Source organism: Podarcis filfolensis (assembly GCF_964270895.1).
Source record: "Podarcis filfolensis genome assembly, chromosome: Z".
Taxonomy (NCBI): domain Eukaryota; kingdom Metazoa; phylum Chordata; class Lepidosauria; order Squamata; family Lacertidae; genus Podarcis; species Podarcis filfolensis.
Genome location: NC_139617.1, coordinates 39827424 through 39842841, shown reverse-complemented (window position 1 = coordinate 39842841; position 15418 = coordinate 39827424). Strand labels below are relative to the sequence as shown.

At 39.8% G+C, this 15418-nt stretch overlaps 2 protein-coding genes across 18 annotated transcripts in view; one reads left to right on the top strand and one right to left on the bottom strand.

The window, feature by feature from the left end:
- Positions 1–15418, bottom strand: part of RALGPS1 (Ral GEF with PH domain and SH3 binding motif 1) — a 218704-nt gene that overhangs the window by 79546 nt on the left and 123740 nt on the right. The window lies entirely within an intron of this gene.
- Positions 8428–15418, top strand: part of ANGPTL2 (angiopoietin like 2) — a 29017-nt gene continuing 22026 nt past the window's right edge. The window contains exon 1 of the mRNA XM_083597022.1: positions 8428–8999. The gene's annotated coding sequence lies outside the window, so the exon portion shown is untranslated. The remainder of the gene's footprint in view (positions 9000–15418) is intronic.

Sequence of the window (15418 nt, the reverse complement as noted above, 5' to 3'; positions counted from 1 at the left end):
TAGCAATTGTGTTGTAGGAGTCAGTCCTGTCCAGAAGCCTTTCTGTGCTGTATGTTTCCTTGAATAAAGAGCTAACTTTTCTGCTTGTCTCTGTGTCTTGATTGCTGACCTGCCTCTGGACCAGCCCTGAAAACTGGTGATTTTTGCCTCATATTTTACTTGAGGAAAGTCACTGAAACCCCCTATTTCCCCATTAATTCTTCCCATATTCAATAATCCACTTTTAATGTTGCCTCCACCTTCAGCTCTAACCATCTGTGGCAGAGAGTCAAAGGATCAGAAAACCAGAGAATCAAAACACTGGATAATTGGACAATCATTTGACATATACAAAAAGAACCAGGACCCTTTCAATATGTATTGCGTGGCAAGTTCCCGCCTCCCCCTCGGAAATAAAGACACAGGACCAGTATTTTAGGTTAATGGGCAAAAATAGGCCACAACTTTATCGATTACAGGAATTGAGCGGTATTGGCTTAGGCATTGGTCCTATCGTCTAACCGGCTTCAGCCTGATTGCTTGAAGACCGGCAAGGGTTAACCACCAGCAGGGGGAGTCCTGCTGAGGCACATCAACTAGGAGCTCCCCCGGGGTCACTGCTCGGGGGCATGCCTTAGGCCCACACCTCCATAGGCTTCGGACTGGGCAACACCCCCCCGGAATCCTTTACCGGACTACCCTTCGATATGGGGGAAGGAGATGGCGCTTCCTCCCCCCCCACTCATCTGCATAACAATACCCTTACCAATGCCTAACCGCCAATGCCGAGGAAGTTGTGATGATTTGCTACGAGGTAGGTGGGGGAAAAAACACCAAATGGCTGGTGCCAATTTGCCAAGTGGAAAAAATTCCTATTCAGCACTAAATTGTGGGTTTCCCTGGGGAAAGCAGCGCGACAACCCCCCCCCCCAACTTCTCAGAAAGGTGATAATAGATTGACACAAAATACTAGAAAACATGGGACAAACGAATGTGTGGATCAGCCCTTTAATGAACTGAATGGTAGAGAACTCTGAGTATAAAGCAAACATTAAAACAATTGACTTAAATGATAGGGTCTCTACTTAAAATAAGTTTTCTGGTTAAGACAAATGCATTCCACAATATTTGGGCTTCCCCTGCTAAACAATTGTTCACATGCATTAATACACGAGCTTGGTTTCTGATGCATGCACTAATCTAGCTGCTGTAATCACGTATAGGAAGAGACAGAGTATCTTCTTGGGGATGTCACTGTTTATTACACCTAGTAAGAAGGCCTCTTTTTTTGGGGGGGGGGGAATGTACACCTAAACATCTATTTTAGTTCTACATATATAATTTCCCAAATTTCTTTGGCCTGCTTACATAACCACTACATGTGCATGAAAGTCCCCTCTGTCTCTTGGCATCCCCAGCACATTCTGGATCCATTTTTGTACATATTTACAATCTTGCTTGGGGTTAGGTACCACCTATACATTATTTTTTTTTGCATATTTTCCTTTATAGTATAACAAGCCAAGAAGTTCATTGTTGTCTTCCATAGTTTCTCCCACGCCTTCATTTCTATGTTTTGGCCTGTATCGATTTCCCCAATGAGTCACTGATGCCTTTATCATTTCATCTTTCGTCTTTTGTGCATCAAAGTGAATGTTTATACAACCTAGGCATTCATCTTTCCCTCACCCCCACCTTCAGGCTGAACACACAAGACCTTTTCCAAATGAAGTCTAAGGAGTTTTGGATCAGTTCTGGCAAATACAATGGGAAAAGCAAGCGCTGAGGTAGGATGTCACATATCCTAATCATTGCAAAAGAAATAAGGTCTAGTTCAGTTTACGAACAATGGTTTGACTTTCAAATAATTCACAAAGGAAAGGAGCTTCCCCTGATAGAGTTGTTTTGTGGTTTTCCTCTAAATAGTTCACGAAGCAGCTCGTCAGCAGAACATTCTTCAGTCAACACTGTCATCTGCATGCAATACTTTTTTCCTGTTAAAAGTTCACTGCTTCACTCTTTAGAAACAAAACCACTGACATAAATGATTAGGCTATGGGTTGTTCTCATTATATGATTTTAGTTAATAGTGTACCAGGGGATATCCAGTCCTTCCCAGTAAGGCACACTTTCCCGCTAAATACATAATGTAATGGTAATTCATGGGAATGTGAAAACATATTTCTGTTATATAAGTATGGGAATATAGGCCATTCTAGGTTTCAAGTGCTAATGGTAAATTCTCACCAAGGCTAAACTTCAAAGAACTGTGGGAGAAATTCTCAAATGCTAATATAGACCTGACCTTAGACTATTATTATTATTCCGTGAACTATATCGCGGCACTGAAACCGGAGTTAGAGTGGGTGTAAGGGGATGCCTGTTGGAGGCATTCAAGACATCAAAAGATGTGAAACAAGGCTGCATACTGCCCCCCTTTAACTTTTATATAAATGGCATGATGCCATGCTTAACACAGGTACAATCTCCTGCCCCAACAATTAAGAATAAAAAGATATATTGTCTGCTGTCTGCTGATGATGTGGTGCTCCTTTCACTCTTCCGTTTGGAAGCTGACAGCTTTCAGTATATAGAGGGATATGAAGTTAAATCCAAAAGGCAAAGGCCAGGAAGAAAAGGTGCTTCCTTGGTGACCGCCTAAGGTTAAAAAAAAGTTGGCCCCTGACACAGGTGAATGGGAGTGAATTCTAGGTTTGGGGTCATTATGGAGGAGGCTCTCTTGCAAGCCATCACCTCTCCGTTCCAAAGGATATGACACTATAAGAAGAGTCTTTTCTGCTGACTGTAAAAGGAGAGAATGCACTCTTGCAGATATTTGGGGTCCAAGTCATTGTAATTAAACATTGGCTTCTTTCATTTGTTTGGGTGAACTATATCATAGTGTAATCTGCATATCTCATATAAACAGGAAAATGCAAAGTCACATTTGTCAGCTGCTAATTTGTCAGCTGCTGTAAAGATAAAAACCCAATTCCTCTTGGTTTTTTCTCCATGAGAAGCATCTAGTTTGTTCTACTAGCCAACTATCGTTATTAAAGGAGACATAAAACCTTAACTTCAGCTAGTAATAACTGCAGATTCATTACTTTTGAAGTACAGTAAACAGAATAGTATTGCAAAATTTCTTTTGTGCTTAGAATTCTCCTTCGAAGCAGCAACTTGAACAATAAGGAAATTGAAAGAAACAGACCAAGCAAAATATTGTAACATAGATTCCTGTGATCTATAACATGTGATAATGTTACGCATATAGCACAGCATCTTCTTACAAATGGTTTACAAATTTGTGTTCCTTTTCTGAATGGAAATTTGTATCAGGATGCTGTGAACACAATCTCAATCATGCTTATCCACTTGAGAAATTCTACCCTATAGACAATCCCAGTCTCAGATAAATCACATGTTTGATGAATCACTTGTTCCCTAAGCCCAGAGGCAAGTAAATTAAGCTTTGAACCTTTTGGAGTCTAAGCAATAATGGTTCTTGTTCATCAACAGGAAGTGCTGAAAACAATGGTTTGAGAAAGGGAATTAAAGGCTGCATGAAAGCATAGTTGTTATTTTTTATTGGCGTTTAGTTTTCCATTTATGAGATATGCTACATCTATTATATAGCTGTCCCAAGAATTTGGTCCTGCTAGTAAAAGCCAGCTGGAACCTTCCAGGCTGCTCTTATATTAATGAAGTTTGCCCTGAACACTGACACTCTGGGGTCAACCATTTGTTAATATTGATTTTGTCAGACTTTAACAATGACATATTTTTCCTTATGGTTGTTGGGGCCACTTTAAAGGAGCAGTCTGGGCTGTTGTTTTGTCTTTAACCGATACTGGATTAATTTTGGATAGATGTTTAATTCAGCAAAACCATCACCGAACAGCTTCAATTAACAAGGGGTCACAGCATGGTCAGGAAAGGTTAACCTGGCATTTCAATGGTCTGACTGGCATCCAAACAGTTGACATTCAAGGTCCTGCACAAATAAGGCAAGGCTTTCACACAAATATTCAGTTTGTAGTTATCAACACAAACTGGCCAGCTCAATAAGGTGCCTTCCGGATGTTGTGGACCCTGATTTTCATTAGCATCAGCCAGAATGGCCAGTGGGATGATAACTGTAGCACCAGGTTGGCTACTCCTGCCATACAGTAGCTAGCCATGAGTTCACTGCATTCATATATTACAAACCAGTAGTTTCCTTCTAACAAATGGCTTTAATTTTTTTAAACTTCTTTACTGAACTACAAATGTAATTTGTGAACACTAGAGAAACACAGTAAGTACAGGATGATTCAAAATGAAGTATACAGTTTCCAGATGCTGTAAGACACTAAAAGGCAATGACATGGACCACAACTGCGAACCGTGAGGCAGATGTACTAATAAAGTTTGTGTTCCGCCACTGAGGGAAATGATGCAGGTGATAGTGCATGTGTCATGTGACAAGTCAGGCAAAATGGCTGCGTCTGCAATGGAGAAGGCATTTTGTTTTCTTGAATGGAATCTGTAACTGTTGTGGAGTTTAGATCGCAATTTGGAAAAAAAACCTCCAAGCAGAAAATGTATCTACGATTGGCATAAAATATTTGAAACTATGGGCTGTTTGTGCAAACTTAGAAGTCCTGGACGACCGTGTATATCAGAAGAAGTTGTCAATAGTGTTTGCACCACCATTCAATGAAGCCCGGGAAAATCAACATGTAGGGTGAGTTGCATTTGGGTAGACGTGGATTACCAGTTCAATGTGTGCCATGTGACAAAGGGTGCACACATAGAACATCTGTGACTGTTTCTAAAAAAAACTTTAAACATTCCCCTGCAGGTAACATAAGATATATTACATTCTTCTTTTTTATAGTGTGTTTAAACTGTATGCCTCATTATGAATCACCCTGTATTTTTTGCAGCAGGGCTGGGAAACCTTCCAGAGCTGCATGATAGTGGTGGGCATGACTCAGTGGGCAGAGTAATAGATGCAATGCAACTTTGTATAATAGTCTACATTACAGGCACAAAGAATTCAGAGCTTTCTATAAACAAGCATCTCCACATACCCCGCTCCACCCAGGCAAGCCCCATCACCACAATTCAAGGACACATTCTATCCAGGCAACTGCACCTGAGGGCTGCTGCTCTGTCAGAGCAGAACCAGTGAAGAGTCTGGTCTGGGGATAGTCCTGAAGGCCAGAAAGAGAAGCCCTGAGGGCTGCATTATGCACCGCGGCCTGAGACCACCACACCTGTTTCAGAAGGAATGATTTGTACAGTGGTACCTCTAGATATGAAGGGGATCCGTTCCGGAGCCCCATTCGCATCTAGAAGCAATCGTAACTAGCGAGGGCACGTCTGGGCATGCGCACGTCACTTTTTGCCGCTTCTGCGCATGACGTCATTTTGAGCGTCTGCGCATGTGCAAGCAGCGAAACCCGGAAGTAACGCGCTCCCCATAACCCCATGGGATTGCCATGGAGCGCAACTCCAACACGCTCAACTCGAAGCGTATTCAACCCGAGGCATGACTGTATTTATATATATATATACACAGAGAGAATAATAATCATTTGAATGACAAGCCAAAAATTTCAACAAGCTGCAAAAGCAACAAACAATTCATAAAACCACAGGTATAAGGAACCTATGACCCTCCAATTGTTGCCAGTCTACAGCTCCTATCACCTATCTTTGCTACCAGTATCAATGACCAAGCTGGCTGGGGCTGAAGGGAACTGGAGTCCAAAAACAACTGAAAGCTACAGGTTTCCGGATCTTCTTTTTAAAAGCAGTCAATGCTGGGGCTTAACAGATTTCATCTGGAAAGGCTACATATAATCTCCACAGGCCCACGTATTGGCTCCATCAGGATTATTTGTGCTTTGTAGCCTAGACTTCAGATACAAACAAAATGAACCCAAATGCACGAGATTTATGGGGTGGCAGGTTTTGCAATTTCACAAATTGTCAGTGAATTGTAATTCTTCAAAGATGAATAGTGATCAATCAAATGAACCCTGCAAAATCACTTACCATCGGTAGCAAGCAACTACTGAGGTACAGCCAAGTTCTACTAATATGAAATTTCCTCAGATAGTATCATAAACATTGGAAAGGTCACCAATATCCTTTCCTTTTTAGAAAAATGTACAGTTCCCTTACCTTGAACTGTTTTTCCACATTGAAATGTCTGACCAGAATACAGCCAGGAGTTCTTCATAGGTACACTTTAAGATTCTCCTTGTTCACAAGCCGAGAGGCGCTTAAGAGCTATGGAGTTTAAGAATGGGGAAATAACGCCTCTCAAGCCCTCTAGTCACCATCAGCTAGCCTGCTGCTTAATATACCTATAGTGAGAACTCATGCGAATTAAACACATGGGTCAAGAATTTTAACTATAACAACAATTGCCAACTGATCAAAGATTATCATGGCATCTAAGATTATTCTGTAATTTACATATGACTGAAGCATACATATTCATGCCAAAGATATGGTTTCCATTCTGAGAGAGATTTAGAAGAGTTTCCCCAGAAAGGAAATATACAGAAAAGAAAAACATCTCAAACCATCTCCCTATCTCTGCTTTCTAATTGGAAGTTTTGTGCAGGGTTTTATCCAGAGCCCTGCTGGACAATCACATCAGCCCATCTAGTCTGGTATCCCATACTCACGGGGGTCAAGCCTGATGTTTATGAGGAGCCCACAAATAGGAGCTGAGTGCAACAGCAACTCTTCCCACTTGCAAATTTTAGCAACTGGTATTCAGAGGTATACTGCCTCTGACAGTGGAAGCAGAACATAGCTATTGTGGTCATTAGCCATTGATAGTCTTAACCTCACTTTTATCCTGTTGTTGATTTTTATTGTATAATTGTCATGTTTAGAATGTATTGTATGATGTCTACACATTTTTTTTAAAATAAGGTGTCTAGTAAGTGTAAGTATGAAATAAATTAAAGTTGAGTTTGAAAAGAGGGCCAGGTGGGCAAAGGGACCATCATCCAGAGAGGTTGTTGCATGCGATCTGCAGCAAACTGGAAGTCTATAGCCCACAAATTTTCACTGTAATCACAGCAATACAAATCAAAGTATTGCTGCTACAGATGAACACTGATCATCCAGCAAAGTAGGTTTGAACTACCAACCTAAGGATTCAAAAAGCTTGGTACTTTCTTCAGTAAATCTTTCCCACTTATTCTCAACCAAGTGCCTTTCAAAGACAGACAGATAAGGGAAACATTTTCCAGAACTGTACATTTTTTCAGTATGACAAATGTGCACTTAGAAGCATTGCTAACATAGTTCCATGCCTAAGGTTAATGTCAGTGTGCGAGGTGTGGAAATCAGTTAACAGTTTGAAATTGGTCCCAGAATTTGCATGACAAAGCAGGCAGCCACTAACATGCAATCTGAAGTACATTAAAAGCCAGCTGACTTCACATAGGGTCACAATGAATAGGTAAAGGACCCCTGGACAGTTAAGTCTAGCAAAAGACGACTATGGGGTGTAGCACTCATCTCACTTCAGGCAGAGGAGCCAGTGTTTATCCACAGACAGCTTTCTGGGTCATGTGAGACAGCGTAGCTGGGGGTGGGTTGCACTGGGCACCACTCACTTAGGATGGAATAAGAACCTAAAACACATATAGTCTATCATGCAAGCAATGAAATAATTCTTTCTACGGAAATTGTGTAGCAACTTGTACATAGTTGTAACAGGTAAATCTCATCCCCTGGGCCTGGACCAATAAGCAGGTTCTCTCAAGTTTTGAGACTACTGCTTCCCCTAGGGGCAGGAATAGTTAAAAACAGCCCCCTGGGCAAATTTGAAGGATAATTATGTTGCACTTCCAGGAAAATGAAGGGCATGTGGGTATGCAGGGAGAAACAGAGAGTTGAAAAGTGTGTGTGTGTGTGTGTGTGTGTGAGAGAGAGAGAGAGAGAGAGAGAGAGAGAGAGAGAGAGAGAGGGAGAGGGAGAGAGAGACAGAGAGAGAAAGAGAAAGAGAGAGAGAGAATGCATGGGGGTGGGATGAGGGAGAAAGCACAGACATCCAGCCCTATTACAATGAAAATAGTGAATGCTTAGCCATTAATCTCATTTCTACACTCAATTATAAAGAATGAGTCACAGTTATTCAGATCACACACACACACACATACACACACACCACCCACTTTTATTTTTAGGTGGGGGGTTAGTTAAAAATCTATTACATAATCCCAGAGAACTACACCCTGCCTTGAACAGAAGCGGCTAAAGCTGTATGAAGCATTCATATCTAAAGCCGTCTGTAGCTTTTCAGCATTGCTCTCTGACAAAGTCCAGGGAGGCAGTCTCCTGCACATTTAGATTTCTCCAAGCTGTGGAGAGCTGTGACATCACCGGGTAAAAGTTTGGCTTCAGCCAGCCCTCTACTGTTTGTGGTTAAGGGGAGGCCCTGAATGTGTCTCTTGCTGGTGGATCCCTTGCCCTTGTGGGAGGGGGAAGCGGAGCTTATCCAACCAGAACTTGTCTGCTTACCGCATGCTTGATTATCTCCCCCCCCCCTCCTCCAGCATGTAAATCCACCACAAAGAAGCTGAAGTTCAAATAGGGCTGTTTTAGCTTCGCTTGAAATGATGGATTGAAAGCTTCAAAACTGAAATGCAAAGAGGCAGAGCTCCTGAAAAGCAAGTCGGTGCTGCAGCCTATTGTCCCTGAGTGTCCATAGCATGGGGACCGACGGCTTTGATTCAGCAAGCAAGTTAAAGGAACAAGAATTTAAACAATAAGGAAGTAACAGGACTGCAATAGCCTTCTTATGTTATCCGTCCAGGCACAGTACCAAATGCATGAAGCTTTTCATGCAACAGAAACTAGATAACCCTCATCGCGAATGAATGCATTTATTTTGCTGCAATCAGTGATGTCACTATTTCTCTGGATGATCTAGTCAGTGAATGTTTTATTGTTATCTTTAAAGCAAGTCTCAAGATTGAAGAGAGAAACCAGAAGGAAACAGGGTAAGAATTTGAGATGTGACACATTTAACATATATTTATATTTTCAGTGTTAGCTGCAAAGTCATTTCAAAAGTGCTCTTGATTTAGAAGAACAATGCCAGATTTTTGATAAGGCTGATAAATTTGAGTTAGAAATCTTAAAATGTGGTTTTCTTATTAAAATGAATTCATCTAAACATTGAAATGTTACTAGATATGCATAGACTTTAAAAAAATATATAAAAATGAATGTTCGTTAATTTGGTTGATGTGCCAAAGTTCTAAGCATTTCTTAAAGTAAAATCAGCAACAACCAGTCCATCACAATATTGATTGTTTATGTGCAAAATAATTTTTCCTTCCTAAATATAGCACAGCAAAATCCTCTACACTTTGTGTCACTTATTTGAAAGGACTATTGTATTACAACCCAGGAAGCTGGTCTTTACTTTCCTTTGACACACTGACCAAAGATACAGAAAGTTCCTCTAAGTAGCAGCTCCTAGAATATCACAGTGTTTGCATGTTTAAGTGAAAACTCATTTTTTAAAAAGTCAAAGCTAAGTAGAGCTGGGAATAGTCCTCGCAACAGCTTTTGCAATAGATGCCAAGTGGGAAATCTGAAGCAAGCAAGATATGATCAAACAGTGTTGGAAAGCTCTTATTTTGCAAAGTTCTTAACACATGAAACAGAAAGCAGAAAATGTTAACACATCTTTCAGCATGGATAGGCTTAAAAGAAAATAAAGTGAGGCCACCGTTAAAGGGGAGTAAGAACAAATGTAACATTTGGGTTTAGCTTTCTAACATTTCTAACAAAATGCTGATAACTTCCTGCTTATCTCAAACAAAGGTTGCAGGGGCAGTTATAGGGCCTGCCATCTTTTGTCAGCAATCTCAAAGAGGAAGGATACAAAGTTTGGGATACGTAATCCTTTAAAGTTTCTGAAGGCATTCGGTACCATTTCAAAACAATGCCCTTGCAGAATTAATCAATGATCCCTGTCTTTTGGGGCATCTATACCACTCCTCAGCAAGTAGGAAATGAGATGGAGGAGCTCTCAACCAAATGAAGGGGGCTGCATTTACCTGCATAGTTTAAATTACACAGAAAAACAGGACTGCTTCTGCCACACAGGGGTTCAGTAACAAAGTGTGTGTGTCTGTTTGGGGGTTACTTATTTTGGATAATTAACTGCCAGACCATGTTTCACATTTGAGGAGTACAATATGCTTGTTATGATAGTTAACATTAAAAAATATCTATCTGTCTGCTCCCTACAATATCCAACACAATGAAGTGGCCTCATATAATTATTTTTCTCCTGTCTTAAGAGGAGTGTTTCCACATACTCTACAGCAAGTTCCATCTAGAACTTTGTCTTGCAAAAATCTTATTTGGCTCTTGAGCCCTTCTGCTTTTATGCACACTGGATTGCGAAATGCATGAGTACCTGGGAGATTAACCCCTGTTGAATTTTTTTACAAGAACCCATTCTACATGGAATTAGGGTGACAACAAAGGCTGTGTTAGAATGGGAGAGAAAATGATTTTAAAAAGTCATTAAAAGTACCTCACATAATTTTTCATTCCTTAAATATCTAATTTGAGCTCCAGCAGAACAAAACAATACTCAGCACTTATTTACAGGGTACTTATATTCATCTGTGCTGGGAGTGTCTGCATGTAGTAAGATTATGGGATGAGGTACTTAAGGAGGTCAACACCACAACTAGGCAAACAGTTGCTAAGAAAACTTAGTCAGCTATTTTCACTGTTTGAGCCTGGGGGAGCACTGTATTTAAGAATTTTATTAGATTCATGTTACTTGCTGCTAGATTTGTGATAACAAAACTGTGGTAGAACAATACAACTCTATTCATATATCTCTGGTACAGTATTTTTTGGCAAATTGCCATTGTGGATGGAGAAACTTACTAATGAAATCCAAGTCATCAAGGGAGAGCAAACCAGGTGCCTTTTTTTCCTTTATTTTTTTTTTGCAAGAAAGCAGCAATTCTATTTTTCATACTAATAAGACCAGCAGTACAAGGAACTAGTCCAATATAGCAATGTGGAATACAATCACTCAAATGTCTAGGGATTTATAATATGTTAATACTGTCTTAAGTCCCTCTCTTTGATGAATATGATATGAGTGATTATCTTCTATATTATTATTAGAAGAAGAATCCAATTTAAACTTCAGCTATATATGAAGCAACTGTAAAGAAAAGAGCTCTTGTGATCATGTACAGAGTGACCTTTCCTCTCTACCAGCTATGTGCACCTGCTAGCACATTTCTATCATTAAGAAGCAGAGCTCTATGCCAAAGTGGATGATTTGAAGACTGGCCCCTGTAGCCCTTTGTTTAGAAGCAAAGCACTCTATAGTTTGGGTGCAAACTGCTTTATAGCTCACAGGCTCCAAATATTTTACATAAGCATCTACTACTGAGTCATCTATGGTTCCAAACTTTCACCAGGATAGCAAACATTCAGAAAGCTCCCTGAATTTGCACCATTCATATTGCTAGCTGATCAAAGTCTACTGACAGTAACAAAATACTTCAGTGGTCTTCTGGTGGTGGCCCCTAACCCAACATCTAGGAACTCTCACTATAACAAAATGTCAAGGTCTATGTTGCTTAGGGGAAGTGGGAAAGATGGAGAATGTGAAATTGTCTGACACAGTATCTACAATAAGATGGGAAACTAGTTAGAGTATCTATAATTAGAATACTTTTGTCACAATTACAAATTCTACAAAATTCAAATTAGATATCAAACCAGTTTTTTCTACATTCTAGCTATGACAGAATGTATAATAATGTAAAATAAGTGGCATCTTTATATAATTACATATATACTAGCACCTAGCAGTTGGGTGTCCAGCATAATTTAACTGACTGCTGTCACTGTGTGATTTTTTTAAAAGGATATTTGCACAGAAAACACCCATTACAGCTTTGCATTCTACATTATTCCCAGAAAAAGGGAATAATACCCCAATGAACTGCCTACTGCAATCTGGTATGTTCATAAATGGTCAGAGACTCAGGTTTATTTTTTCAGGGAAAAATACCACATGGCTAAACACTAGGTCTTTCATGAATTCTCATTCATTTGGGTATGAAGGTTTGCTGCTTATGAAAATTGGGCCAAAACATTTTGATACACTACTCAGCCTGTGAACTTTTATGGAGAAAAACCCTCCAAAAACTGGTACCCAGTTGCCCAACCAATTTATGACATACATATATTGAAAGGGGAAAGACCATGAACTTTCATATTCACTTGGGTATTAACTTAGGTTTCCATCTATCCTTAAATGTGATTGTGATCACATTTATTTAACCATGATCTGCTTTTGTTGATGTTAGGAGTGAAGTGGGAATTGCTGGGCAGATTGATTATCTTTGCTTTGAGCTTGTTATATCTGTGAAAAATATGTTTTCCTGACTTACTAAGGCTGATTTAATTTTGACAAACTTTCTAAAACTTTGTAGAATTATCTTCTTACCTGAGTATTAATTGTTCAGGCATTAAAGGTATGCATTCTGAACTCTTGTTAGATATTTTCTGTATGTTTTCAATGTGCACCATGGGAAATGGAACCTCAAAGTGGCTGCATCTAAACCAGCAATGGACTCTGATTCAGTACAGCATGGGGCCTTCCAGAGACATTGCACCCCTCTCTTAGTACAGCAATAATAGTAGCTATACACTGAAATACGCCTCTAAGACATAAAAGCCTGCCTTGGTGCCGGGGTATAGCTGAGTTGTTAGTCAAGCCAGAGTGTCAGCGAAATACAAAGTAGATCAACAACCTCCAAAGAGCAGAAGTAAAACTGCTGAAATTTCAGTGGTATTTCAAGATAGTGCAGGTAAACAGGAAAGATGGAGCAAGAAACTCAGCGATGATATAATCCACACATTCCAGTAAGTGCCTATGACACACAAATATCTTCCACACAGAAACATACCATGGCGGTCCTGCTTGCTAGGTCAACAATTGATGTTTCTGAAAACTATAGTTAAATTGCAGAGAAACAGTGAGTTAAAGACAACAGGTGTGTGCTAGCTAGGGAGACAGCAAGCAGGCAAATTAGCAGTGGCTGCCCGAGAGAAGTGGTGCAGAATCAAGGCTGGCATTGGTGGGCACCTGGTGAATGCCCACACCCCAGTATAGGGTCTACTGATTAGAATCACCTAGACCTGTTCCATCTCTTTGTTACTGCAACCTGCTTCCGCACCTGCCTCTTGCTCTGGCTCAGCAAGCAATACAACAGTTATGAGCAGTAGCTGTCACTGTCTGCTTTCTTATTGGCTTTGTCTGGCAAGCAGTTATGGGATGGCACTGATGAAGCAGATGAGAAGCACCAACAGGCAACAATAGTAGTGAGGGGGTTCACTTATTGAGAGAGGAGAACATATTGAAGGTGTCTTGCCCAATCCTCCTTTCCCCGCCTACAAAACAAACACCACCCCCCAAAAAAAACCCTAGCTGAGGTCACATTTAATGGACCAGAATGCTTAGTGGGTTTGTTTTTTTAGCTTCTCTCCAAAGCGCAATGTAACTTCCCATAAAACATTGCATTGTGCCACCTGCATACTCTGCACTGATAAATTCCTATTGTACAGCTCTTTGCATTTTAGCATAGCAAAACAAACAAACAAACAAAATATCTTTAAGATAAATAGATTTAATGTTTAGGCACAGAAAATACCTTTATGATATTTTATGGCTGTGGGGATTTCCATTTGTCTTAGTAAGAAATTTTAATATAACCCTAGTAAATACATATGCTAGTAAAGACAAAGTATAACCTGTTTCTTTTACTATGGGATCTGAAGTAGATTAGTCTCTTGCAGTGTTGACTTTAGCATTCCAAACATCAGCTCTGTCACTTAAAAAGAATTCTGCAAAGACTCATAGAAGAATCTTTGTTTAAATTACAAAATGTTCTCCCTCAAACATATAATTCATAGTAATTTGTAGTCCTTAAAACTGCATAAATAAGATTACCCACAATTCTTTTTTCCTATTTTGAAAACTCTACCGTTGTGAAGATAACAAAGGTAAGAGCTCTCATGAAATGTCTCATGAAATACCAAGCCACCACTTGCAGGCTACGACTTTGTGACTATATAAATAGTCACAGGATATAGAACAGGATATTAGGACTGAGCCACATATTATCCAAACAATATTTTCAGTGTGAAAAGTGGGTTTTCAGGTGAAATATGTTTCCTGAAAGAATGCCTAACCTTATCCCTTTTATATCTATTTGTTGGTGAAACTTTTTTGGTCCAAGTGTGACACTGTCATGTATCCAATCAGATTTGGCTATGTGACAATGTTAACTAAGGGCAACTGAAGCTAATTCAGAGGGAACAGAAACATTGCTCTCAATCCCAATTAGCTTTGTTTGGCCTCTGAAGTAGTATTGCCTAGCCAAATGTGATTGGCTATGTGACAGCATCATTATTACAAGGATGCTGGGCAACTGAAATAAAAAATGGTGTTGAAACTGCATCAGGCCTGGTCTTCAAAAAGGTTCCCAACAGAGCTACCACCTGAAAGCCAAATACAAAGGGATGGGAGTAAGTGCAGGCTGCTGTACATGTGATGTGCATTATCTATCTATAATATACATGCACACATAGATTTGTAAGCCGAGGTGGTACTTTCTCTCTGATCTCCCCATGAAAAAATATCTAAAACAAAAAGGGTATCCGAAAAATTGCATAAAAGGCAGAGTGCTTTTCAATGGGTGGGGGAAGGTTCCTAGGAGGTGCCTCTTGTGTCAGAAATAACATACTATTCCAACATCGTATTATCTCAAGCATTTTAGTCTTAATTGTATAATCAACACACAAAATTACTGGGGATTTGTCCTCAAATCGTATAATATAGCCCCTTGGGATAGCAAAATGTCTGGGGTCCAATCGATCTGAGCTCTTGCTAAATGTTATCATATAGTTATTATCAGCGCTATTTTTTTAGAAAAAGGTGCCAGAACTCAGCATGAATGCTTCCTTGGTTCTCTTATAAAGGCAATGGCGCCCACCTGAGAGGTGCTGGAACTGAGTTCTGGTGAGTTCTGGCTGAAAAAAGCTCTGTTTTTTATTCTCTCTAGCATTTAGAAATAAAGTACTCTCCTCTCCTGGCTGGTGGACCCTTAACTTGCACTGAGCTACAAATATAATATAAATGAGGTCCTGGCATAGGAAGGAAAACTTTATCTAGCATCACAATGATAATTTGATAGAACTTGAAGAAATTTTATTTGCAACTTTAACAAAAGTAGCAAAACATGCTATAACTTAAAAGCTGAAAGTATATGTAAAAAAGCCTTACAGTGCAACATGATAATTCCCACAGTGAGTCTTGGTTTTCTCACTTGTAACTTGAAGTGCCAAGGAAAATATCTAG